The following is a 12,854-nucleotide window of genomic DNA, read 5'->3' on the forward strand; positions in this document are numbered from 1 at the left end:
CTACCTTTTTGTGTTAGGATTAGGTAATTTACGTACCTGCTACCTTCATTGGATGTGGTAGCCATTTTTCGAGCTCTATCTCTGGAATCCAACCTTAATTCTCCGTCACCTATCACCATCATAGTAGGCTACAATCCTACCATCGAAAGTTGATAGGGCAAAATTTTGAATGATGCGTTGTTGGCACAAAGGTCGTGAGATATTTCGAGCTATCATGAATCATTAAAGCAACAGGCAAAGCCTTTATCAACCTTTTATCTAATAAATGCATCCCTTCTAGAAGTCAAGGTTTATTACACATATTAGCTTTAGAATTACTATCTGAAAAGTAGATACCATCAACCAAACTATAGCTAATTTAATGAGCCAATTGCAATTTCACAGTCTGAATTAGTTTATACTTACACATGCATGGCTTAATCTTTGAGACAAGCATATGACTACTAGCAGCATTAACTAGGTAGAATTCTTTTAGGAGATTGGCACACATAGGCCTCAATGCATCAACTGAGCAATAGAGAGAGCTAATACAGAGCATAAGCATTGTGTGTGTCAAGCATGTAAAATGCATAACATCGAATGAACAAGGTCGAGGGCTCACGCCTACAAAACATTTCACATCTAAGAGCATGATCAAACGCCAGTGCACTAATGCTGCCATAGAGGTTTGGATGGCACATTTGGGATATGGGGCAAAATTAAGGTTTGACTCGTAGCCTTAAAGACACAAAGCGGATGAGGGATGGCAAGACATCGAGTTTGCATTGATTTAGGTATGCAGCACAGGATCTTGATCACACCCCTAGTGTATGATGAACATATAGGGGAAATTGAAAAGGATAATAGGTTGATAGATCAATGCATCTAAAATGAAGCCTACCAACATGCACAACCACAGCACCATTTATATGCCCATTGTGTACAAGTGGTAGCATCCATTCACATAGGTCCACAACCCACCTAATAAATTACTCAATGAACGAGTGGAGGAAGTGATACACAAGGCCACACCATAAACACTTGGCATGAGAAAAACATAAGCAAGGGCCACAAGACTATCCCTACCATCCAACAGGCAACAACAACATGACACCATCAATGCTTGGTTAGGCCGAGATCATATATGCAAACTCTGCTATCACCACTCTAGAGGAACATTACCTAATTTAGAGACTTGTTTCGGGGGTCTTTGGTAGCATCGACTGCATGCACAAGCTTGACTAGGCCAAGGCAATTTTTGGGTCGATGAGAAGGGACCCTGAGACTACCAAATACCTGATAGACTAGGCCAGACCAAGCCTGCGACTACAACTTCTACTTGCACCAGCTTAGGGAGCCATCGCCCAATTTAAGGACTTGTCTTAGGGTAAGGGGTGGCATCAACTACAAGCACAAGCTTAAGCTCAACATTTTCTAAGTGCATACCAACTGGTCTAGGCCATGGGCTCTACAGGTCACCAGAGTAACTAGTCTTCGGACAACATGACCCGATGGCATGCACAACCTAGATTTTACCCTAAGGACATTGTTTTGGATGTATGCAAAGAGAGGCCTAACACACACACTTACTCCTCCAATAGAGGGAAGAGGTGGTGCTCAGACAACCACCCCCTAAAGAGTTTTGAGAAATTTTACAAATATGCTAGCAGTAGACATTAAAGTGTTTAAAATAGGGACACATTTTTCAAATAAGCATGTACCGGTAGTGGTCAAGGCACATGCTTGCATCAAGGCCCAGTATGTGTCGATAGTGTTTGAAAGAACTATTCATATAAAAGGTTATCTTTTTTCGATGCTGATCGAGGTACGTGCCCACACCAAGGGCCAACATGTGCTGATAGTGGTCGAGGTGAGTGCCCATACCAAAGGCTAACTTGTGCTGATAGTGGTCAAGACAAGTGCACATACTAAAAGCTAGCTTGTGCCAATGATGGTCGAGGTATGTGCTCGCACCATGCACCAGCATGTTCTTGCACCATGCACCAACATGTGTCAATGATGGTCGAGGCCTTAGCTGAAGTTCAATTCTAGGCCATAGTGCACACGTTGGGCTTGGGTATGTGGTGGTGTCACATTTTTTACCTAAAGCACCATTGTCGAAGTATCGCTAGAGAACCTGATCGACGGTATTAAGGGTTCCAATGATTGGCAGAAGAGGCTGAGGGGTTTGTGCACATGATTTGTGATGGGTGTTAGTCCTTGGCCATTATACTGGCCGTCTATCCCCCAAGCAACTTCAACTATTCACACCCCTTTAAAGAGCATAAAAGTTTTTACAGGTTTGCAACCTGTAGCTATTCAAGTGTCTAAAATGGGGAGGCTTTTTTCAAATGGTCACAAAATCTTCTACACTTCAATTTTTAGTTGAATTTTTTTATGGATGCCAATAAAAATACAAGGATCATGTATACCAAATTTGGGGCTAAAACTCCTAAAAAATTTTAAAAAATCTTGACTTATAAAAACTTTTAAAAGTCATGAAAAATAAAAAATAGTCATCTTGCTATAAAAACTTCACATGAAGGCTTAGGGACTGTTATGTGAATTTACAAGTAATAAAAATGGCATTGGCATGGCAGAAATATGAAGATATGCCTGAACCCACCCATTACCCAGTCGTGGTGCATATGGTGCATAACTTGGGTCTAAGATACCTTCACGTGGTGCACAGCCCAACCTATGCCAATGGTATTCAAGGAAATTACCCACACAAAGGGCCAGCATGTACTGAGATCAAACACCAACATGTCCCAATGGTGGTCAGGGCATGTGCATGTGTCATGGTCCACATGCTAGTCTAAGCCCAAGGGTTTTCTCTGAGTTAAGAAGCAGTTTTAGTTCTATGGGACAGAGTCTGATAGCTAAGGGGACCAGGCCTTAAATCCTATTAAAGGCCCAGGTCATAGGGAACAAGGCCAGAATAGTGGTATTGGCAATGATCAACACTCAAGAGGCTCAGGCAGGGTGTTCAAGTTCATTAAAAATGAGCCAACCCTAAGTACGGGTGCTGATGAGTGCTTATATGAATTTAAAAGCCATTAAAATGGTGTTAGCATGACATAAATATGAAGATGTGCTTGAACCCACCTACTACCTAGTCATCGTGCACATGGTGCACAGCTCGGGCCAAGGATACCCTCACATGGTATTCAACCTAGCAAGTGCCGATGGTGTTAAAGGGAATTACCTGCATAAAGGGCTAACATGTGTCAATAGTAGTCGAAAAATGTGCCAAGAGCAAGGCCAACATGTCTCAATAGTGGTTGAGGCATGAACATGTGTCACAATTCACATGCTAGTCCAGTCCTTAAGGTTCTTTTTGAATTAAGGAAGAGTTTTGATTCTAAGGGACAAGGCCTGACAGCTAAAGGGACTAGGCTTTAAAACCTACTAGAGGCCCAGGTCATAGGACATTAGCCTAAAATAATGGTATTAGCAGTGATCAAGACTCTAGAGGCTTAGGCTCGGCATTTTGGTTTAGCAAAATCGTGCTAACCCTAAGTGTAAGTGCTGGTGAGTGCTTATATGAATTTACAAGCCATAAAAGTGGTAGTGGCATGGCAGAAGAGATAAAGATGATCCTAAACCCACCTACTGCCCAATCGTGGTGCATATGGTACATAACCCAGGCTCAAGGTACCTTTACGTGGTGCATAGCCCAACATGTGTCGATGTTGTTTAAGGGAACTGCCCACATAAAGGGCCAGGATGTGCCAAGACCAAAGGCTAACATGTCTCAACAATGCTCAAGGTAAATGTATGTGTCACTATCCGCATGCTGGTCCAGGCTCAAGAGTTTTCTTTGAGTCAAGGAGAAGTTTTGGTTCTAAAGGGATAGGGTCCGACAGTAATAGAGACCAAGCCTTGAGACCTACTAGAGACCCAGGTCACAAGCAACTAGCACAAAACAGTGATATTGGCAGTGATCAAGACTCAAGAGGCTTAGGCATGGTGTTCAGGTTTGGTAAAATTGAGCCAGCCTTAGGTACAGGCACTAGTGAGTGCTTCTATGAATTTACATTCCATAAAAATGGCATTGGCATAGCAGATATATGAATATTTGCCTAAACCCACCTACTACCTGGTTCTAGTGTGCAAGGTGCACAGTCTAGCCTAACTTGCATGGTGTGTAACCTAGATATGCTGATGGTGTTCGAGGGAACTGCTGATACAAAAGACCAGTAGGTCTTGATGGTGGTAAAAGCATGTGTTGAGACTAAGGGCCATCTTGTCCCAATAGTGGTCAAGGCATATGTATGTGTCATGGTTTGTATGCTGGTCCAAGCCCAAGCGTTCTCTTCGAGTCAAGGAGTAATTTTGATTGTAGAGGGAAAGCATCTAATAGCCAGGGGCACCAGGCTTTAAGGCCTATTAGAGGCTTAGGTCATAGGAAACTAGCCTAGAATAATGGTATAGCCAGTGGTCAAGTCTCCAAAGGCTTAGGCATGGTGGTTAGGTTTGACATAATTGAACAAGGCCTGGACGCGGGGCGCTGGTGAGCACTTATATGAATTTACAGGCCATAAAAATGTAACTAGCATAGAAAACATATGAAAATGTGCCTAAAGCCACCTACAGCTTGGTTGTCGTGCATATGGTGAATAGCTGAAGCTTAGGGTACCTTCACATAGTGCTTAACCCAGCATGTGCCAATGGTATTTGAGGGAATTGCCCACATAAAAGACCAACATATGTTGATGGTGGTTGAAGCATATGCTGAGACCAATGGCCAACATGCCCTGATGGTGGTTAATGCATGTGCATATATCACAGTCCACAAGCTGGTCTAGGCCTAAGGGTTCTCTTCGAGTTGAGAAACAGTTCTAGTTCTAGTGGGATAGGGTCCAATAGTCAACAAGATTAGGCCTTGAGGTTTACTATAGGCCCAAGTCATATGATACTAGCCAAAATTAGTGGTATGGACAGTGATCAAGACTTCAGAGGTTCAAGAATGGTGTTCAAGTTTGGCAAAATTAAGCCAGGCCTAGGTGCGAGCGCTAGTGAGCGATGCATAGGCACACAGTCAAACCCAAGTGTAGGCACTAATGATTGAGGTATAGGCACACAGTCAGACCTAGGTGTGGGCATGCCTAAACAAAGTCCTAGGAGGATCAAATTTGTGCACTTCTAGAAGGCTTAATATTGCACCACAATTTTTTACAAGCTAGAATTATGATGAGCACTTAAGTTTTGTAAGCTAACCTAGGCACATAGAGTCAATTCCATGTCTAAGGCCACATGGAGTTTGGCCTAAGATTGAAGCCTGTGACACATGCACCAAGCATCATTTCAAGCCAATGGTGATTAAGGGGTAAAAAAGTGCCATAGGTGGGAGGGTCATGGTACACATACCCCACCTAGTGTCAGCATCTACCAAAGAGGTGTCTAGGGTAACAACCCATATCAAGGGCCTGTTTCCTAACGGTGGTTAAGGAAAGTGTTCACTCAAACATCACCAGCATCTGGTGATAGTGTCCGAGGCAATATCTCATACAAAGGGGTTAGCATCTGCTAATAGTGTCTAAGGCAAGAATAGGCTAGCATATGCCAACGATGTTGGATATGATTGCCCATGTAGTAACCAAGGGCTCAATGTGATCAATGGCGTTTGAGGTAACAACCAGCACTAGAGGACAGCATGTGTCAATGGAGATCGAGGCAAGTACTCACACTGAGGGCAAGCCTATCCCTATAACAAATATTAAGGGCATTTGGTTATCGTTTACTTGGATGCCTGAGAGAGAGATGTCATCACTTGACCAAATCAGTTGCAATGGGGAACACCATTCATCCACAACCCTAGAGAAGTGCATTGTAAAAAAATGAAGTGATAGGGCTTTAGTGGATGTAGAGGGAGGGACGAATCGAAGCAACAAAGTGTTGAGTCTCAATGGATCATGGTAACAAAGCCACTTTGCCACTTACAATACCTTATCACGTATTTAAGTCATCTATAAAAGATTTTTTCCACCACTCGATGGGAATTGAGCTCCAAGAAGGTCCATATGGCTTGTTCACTCTAGGGGTTGCACCTACAAGACATGCCCTTAGGGGCTATGGGCCCTTACTATAGGTCGGTAATTGGGTGGCGGGTGCATGCATCATTTCTAGCTTGTATTCTGACTTAGAGGCTGTCAGTCATAATATAGTGCATGATAGCTTTGTGCCACTAGTTTTTCAACCAATCAAGATGATCAATTATATGAATCAATGGTTCCTCTCATACTAGATTGAATTACTATTGTGATGTTACCATCAATAGGGTAAAACTAACCTATCTTAGGAAAGTCTAAACCTAGCTCATATTCCTTATGGTTGGTGAACAATCCAACACTTGATGAATTTTGCTTCACAATGATAGGAAGAGCCAACACTAAAGGATCAAAAAGCAAGCTGCTATGAACTCTTGCCTGCCACAAGCCAGTTATCTTTGTGGGAACTTTTTTGACACCTCTAGTTTCAAATTCTGAAGGTCTAAAAGATCGATAAGCGATGCTTTCATGGTTCATATTCGTATTAGAAATCAGAATCAAATGAACTTTTACCCTTTTGTTCCATATGATATTTCTATTCTCATTCAACTTAACTTAGGACACCTGCATTATCTTTCAATAGATGTGCCACCCCAGCTAAAGTCCTTACCTAACAATGTTTTCTACCAGATCAATTGACTAAGGTTGGCCTTGGGTCTAAAAAAAGGGGACATACCCCACCTTCAATCCATGGAATAAGTAAAATAACATTAAAAGTAGTGGTATTTCAATTTTTCTTGAGGGTTCCCACATATCCTACACCTCTCAAGTCATTTCACCAAATCAAACTAGAGTTAAGCTCAACAAGGTCTTTTTTCCCTGTTGATTCTACTAAACCCATTCCCTTGGCTATGGTTTTGCTAGATAGTAGACAAGGACAATGGGAATCTTATTAATCCATTCATGCACATCACTAATTAGATGATGAGGCATTTGGCAACCTTAAAAGAGTCATAGTTACTCCCGCTGTTTACCCACACTTGGTTGAATTTCTTCACTTTTGACATTCAAAGCTCTGGGAAAAAATCATATTGCATGAGCATCTGTATGGACCATCGCAATGCTTTATTTTAATTAAACAGTCAAATTCCCCTTATCCATACTAGTTTTAAGTTGACTATTTGTCACCTGAGAAAGGCCCTCAAGGGAGCTATTCCCAGTCTGTCCCCTAATTGGCATGTAAAGACCCACCTCATTGTAGGAGTAGCTCGAGTAGTACACTGATAGTTGTCATACTTAGGACTAGGACCCCCATGCCCAACCCTTAAAGCCAATCCTTTTCCCTAGGTTATAGATCTATTTTGCTGACTTCTCTTGGATACATTGTTCCATAAACTAGAGGCTATTCACCTTGGAGACCTGAAGTAGTTATGAGTATGATTGAACACAGATGGCACTCAATCTTCTAGATTTTCAAAGGCTGCTGGGGGCACATCAAACATCACATGACATACCGTACTCTTCCAACCGCTAGACCTTACCTCTAGCTAAGCCATTTCTAGGGTAGACAAGCTATTAAATAAAAAAGATAACTCTTTTCGAGGCCCTCGCCAACATTTTCTGACTCTCTAACATTACCATTAGCCATCGCATCTAGGTTTAAGAATTTTAATTTGATTCCTTGTCAAAGCTCGCACTGGATGCACTTTTGAACAAGCTTCTCCCATCTTTTAGGATCGACTAACCCATGTGTAAGTGCCATTCACATGAAACCTTTCCCATTTTCAGCCTTCAAAGTTCTCATCTGAATATTTGCTACTACCACCAAAATATGCACTAACAACTGCTCTGCCCAAGCTCGTGCCCAGAATTTTGTGACAAATGCCATGCATTCCAATTCAATAAGGCTTGGCTTTTGCCCCAATGGTCGGGTATAAGTCGCACGCTTAAGCACCTAATTCTCAAGCTTGGGTCTTTTTGGTTCACCTACCATTACTAGGGGAATCCTAGTAAGTTTCTTTTCCTTCACTTATTGATATGCTTAAACTCAACGGGTAATACCACCTAACCTATGGTTACGATATAGGGGATTCGATAGGGTCTGGATGGACAATTAGTGTGCATCATTGGAAACAAGGCATGCAATGAGCTTTACCTCCGATGGTAATAGTGCTATCGTTGTCAAAGACTCACTTTTGGGCCAACCATGATTGACGAGATCGTAAGGGGCCAACTTCCGCCCCCTTACCTAGAGCTTGATGGGCAGAGGGTTAGGGATGATGATGTATGACACCAAGGTAGGCGTGCCCTCAACCTAATGACTTAGGGTGCAACTTGCGTTCAAAGACTCAATGGTTCACGAGATTCTATAATTCACACTAAGTATCACATTTCACTATGTTATTCATTGATGAAAGAGCCGAGATATCCTTTGCTAAGTGTCATTTTGGTTTTTCACAACGAAATGAGCTACGGTGCCACTCGTGCAAACAATGCAAATGGGATGGCAACGATACATACATTCTTTTTTATTTTGGTTCCATGGTGCGATTCATGCAGAGGGGTTGTTATTCAACTGTGGGCTATGATGTCGATCATGTCATCCTCCTAGAAGGTAGAATGAAGTGACCGTCACACACCCCCAAGGTCGAAAGGGGCTCGAGGCATAGAGGCACCCTTGCCCCCTTGGTGTTTCATTAATGCATTCACGAGTTGTTCGATGAGTTGGTTTCGACAATGATCCTTTTGTAAGTTCACCTACAAAAACATTGTTATGACTTTTCCTTCCTCTAAATGATAAGGTTTAGTAGATTTCTCACAATGCCATGAGTAGCAAACCATCTACGTCGTCACAATCTGAACACTTCACCTAACCATTCAATTGGTAGGAGTAAGGGTGATGTGTACAAAAGGTAGGGACATAGTCAATGTAAGCTGATGACTCGTGCTTACTAGGAATTCCTTGTTGAAGATCAACAATTGCAATGATCTATCCCCATCATGATGAAATTTCAAAGATTTCCTGATCCTATCAGCCAAGGCTATAAACTCGTTGAATACATCAATGTTATGCACGTGTGGCTTAGAACATTGAAAGGCATCATAGACCTATTATTGTCTCAAACTTTCTTGGCTTAAGCAACCATAGTCCCTTTGGAAAGCTAGCCATGAAAGATCATCCCTATGTAGCTAGTTAGTAGGTTGAGGTCTCATTCATTAACAAAATGAACTAGACAAATTGCTCCACCAACTAAGAACGGCCATGCACCACCACTCATAGAATTAAGAGAGAGCTCTTAGTCTATTAATCCTTATTATATCTGGACCTAGTAAGTTTCTCTATATTAAGTCAAATTAAGTCATAGGCTCCACTCTTAGTGTTGCCCTTCCATCAATTCTTTTAAGTTTTAGCCTTGTAACCATACTCCTCTTGGAACCCAAAGACTTTGATTTCTCATAAGGTGTCGATGGAGTCCTAAAAGTAACATCCATTGATCCTTGGTCAGTATAATTTATAGTTAAGACTAGGACAGTATCTAATCATTTTTTAGCCCTTAACTTTCGTTCTTGATTATGAAAACATCCTTAGCAAATGCTTTCATAGTTGTTTATCTTTCATAAATCCAAGCATTTCACCTCAGACTATGAAATATGAATGCCCCCAACTATCCGTGTTAATCATTACTCTGATCCCAAAGGCCAACATAATAGGATTAAAATCCTATGGTGCTATCCCATGCTAATGTAAACAAGCGTACGCTTACTTTTAGCACTCTAATTTCTTCAAAGTAACAGCTTCAGTAGAATGACCTAGCTAGTTAAGGCCAGGAGTGCATCACCGACAATAGGGATAAGTAGACCAATGCTCACCAAAAGGCAGATCGGATGACCTAACCCTAGATCCAACTATAGGTTTTTTAACTGTAATAACTTAATTATATGCTATTGAAGCTAGAATTACCATCGTTGCTACACTCGACTTGCCCTCTAATGGATCCTCATTAAAGGATTTAGATTGTACTCATTCCAATTACTAGACTTATGAGCCTAATATTGTTATTTATTGTCACTACCTTCTCATGTCAAGATTGGGTAATTTACGTGCCTGCCACTTTCCTTAGATGTGGTAGCCATTTCTCATACTCCTTCTCTAGAATTAAACCCTAATTCTCTGTCACCTATCACCACCATAGTAGGCCATTATCTTACCATTAAAAGTTGTTAGGGTAGAAATTTGAATGATGCATCACCGGCACAAAAGCCATGTTATCCATCAAGTTATCATGAATCATCAGAGCAATGGGCAAAGCCCACATTAACCTTTTATCTAATAAATGCATCCCTTCCAAAAGTTAGGGTGTGTTGCTCGTATTAGCTATAGAATTACTACAATTATCAGAGTAGTAAATACCATCAAACACACTTAACTGATTTAATGAGCCATTCACAGTTTCATAATCTAAATTAGTTTATACTTACATATCCATGGCTTAATCTTTGAGACAAGCATATGACTATTAGTAGGATCAACTAGGTAGTATTCTTTTGAAACATTGGCACCATATGGGCTTTAAACACTAACTGAATGGCAAAGAAAGCCAACTTGAAACATAAGCATCATGTGTGTCAAGCATGTAAAATGCATATCACTAGATGAATAAGGGCAGTTGGCCCACACCTATCAAATGTTTCACATCTAAAAGCACGATTGAACACTGACACACCAATGTAGCCATAGGGGTTTAGGTGGCACACTTGGGACACATGGCATGATTAAGGTTGGACCTATAGCCTCAAGGAAACAAGGTGAATGAGGGATGACAAGACATCTGATTTTCATCAATTTAGGAATGCAGCATAAGATCTTGATCGCATCCTCAGGGTACAATGACCACATAGAAGATGATTGAAGAGGATGACAAGTTGACAGATTAATGCATCGAGCATAGAGCCTACCAACAAGAACAACCATAGCACCACTTTATGCCCATTGCATATAAATGGTAGCATCTACGCACAACAATCCATAACCCACCTGATTGATTACTGAACGAGCGAGCGGAGGAAACAATGCACAAGGCCATGCTACAATTGCTTGGCAAGGGAAAAACATAAGCAAGGGCCACAAGACTACCCTAGCCATCCAACAGGCAATAATGGCACGACACCATCAATGCTTGGTCTGGAAGGGACCACACATGCAAACTTTGCTGTCACCACCCTAGGGGAATGTTGCTCGATTTAGGGACTTGTTCCTAGGGTCTTAGGCTGCATTGACTGCATGCACAAGCTTGGTCAAGTTAAGGCATTTTTTGGGTTAATAAGAAGGGACCACAAAATTGCCAAATATTCGAGAGACGTGGCTACCCAAGCTAGTGATAGTATTTTCATGCTCTGAGACCAAGACGCAACACGACCATATTACCTTGAAGTAAACTCCAAAGTAATATGAAGCTTGCTTTCTTAATCATTCTAAAATTCTTTAATAAACTGATATAATCAGCCAAGTAAAATCAATATCTTTAATCTAACTAATGATACATCTTTATATATCCAAATACAAACCATATTAAAATATAAAATCGTTTCATAAGATCTCATTGGCCAACATTGTCTTCAATGACTAAGTAATCTTTTCCATTAGATCTTCTAGCTTTTCACAAAACTAAGTAAACTTATCATTTTCTCATCTATAAAGAAATGTAAAAGGGGAATGAGCAAACCATAGCTTAGCAAGTATAGGCTCACACTCCTTATAGGATCAAGCATCATTTTCATACATATCATATAGATCATTCAAAATATTTGTCAAATCATAATGTCAAAATATTTCAAAGATCATCATTTTGTCAAACATTTCATAAATTCATAAATCAATGTCAAAACATATCAATTCATCAATTATAAATCATAAATCGCAATCTAATACATATTTCATACAAATCATGGATCAATGTTTAAAATAATCATAAATTATCATCATCATAAATCATCATTATCATTCGTTTATCATTAGCTATGGTCACTACTATAACCCATGATATTGGCCGTATCGATGATTTCATCCTCATGATCATTGCTAACTATTATAACCTGCTAGCTAGGGCTTTATGCTAACTACTATAACCCATTAGCCAGGGCCATAGAACTAGTTCAGGTGTCGATGATCCCACTTTTCAGGGATGTAAAAATGTAGCTATCATAAAATCATTCTTTAAACATAAATAATTTTTTTTTCATTTCATTCATAAGCATGATCCATCATTTATATAGAGAAATTCAAAATAACCATATGCTTGATCCTACTTTCATACATTGAAATTAATGAAATAAAATGTTTACTTATTTAGAAACATACATATATATAGGTTCAAAAACAAGTAAAGTATGTGAGATTCTAGTTACCTCCTTCCAATTTCATCACCTAGTTTTTCTCCCCAAATAATTAATGGCCTATTCAAGATAATTTCAACATAATAGTAATTAATCAAGCCATTTGAGACCACTGTACCAAAACAATTAAGTTAAACAAAAACTAACTCAAGCAACTAATTCTGGCAGCCTGTGCTACTTTCACTAAAATAATCACATCTTGAGATATCCAACTCAAAATTAAAATCTTTTTAATGTGTTAGAAACTAGACTCGATAAGCTTTCTAACCATATATGGCCCATCTCGTGATTCCTTATGGATTAATTATAACAAGTTTTGCAATCTACGTTATATGCTGCTGCCAGACAGCCTGTATACCTTCTAATAAAAATTAAGTATTTATTCATAAGAAACTCCAAGTTCAATTCCGCTTGTTTCGTTAGAAAGTAGACTCAATAAGCTTTCCAAACATATATAGCTTAATTTGTAATTCCTTATATAAAAATTAA

General features: G+C 40.1%; 1 non-coding gene and 2 pseudogenes across 1 annotated transcript; all 3 read right to left on the bottom strand.

The window, feature by feature from the left end:
- Positions 1–5,859: 5,859 nt before the first annotated feature.
- On the bottom strand, positions 5,860–8,050 carry LOC149511930 (25S ribosomal RNA; annotated as a pseudogene).
- A 209-nt stretch (positions 8,051–8,259) lies between these two features.
- LOC149511931 (5.8S ribosomal RNA) lies at positions 8,260–8,415 on the bottom strand. The gene has a single exon (XR_016333444.1). It is a non-coding gene; the product is annotated as a 5.8S ribosomal RNA (ribosomal RNA).
- Positions 8,416–8,706: 291 nt separating this feature from the next.
- Positions 8,707–10,509, bottom strand: LOC149511932 (18S ribosomal RNA; annotated as a pseudogene).
- Positions 10,510–12,854: the final 2,345 nt, after the last annotated feature.

Source organism: Durio zibethinus, chromosome 24, assembly GCF_047325235.1.
Source record: "Durio zibethinus cultivar Kanyao isolate XHJ-2024 chromosome 24, ASM4732523v1, whole genome shotgun sequence".
Classification (NCBI taxonomy): domain Eukaryota; kingdom Viridiplantae; phylum Streptophyta; class Magnoliopsida; order Malvales; family Malvaceae; genus Durio; species Durio zibethinus.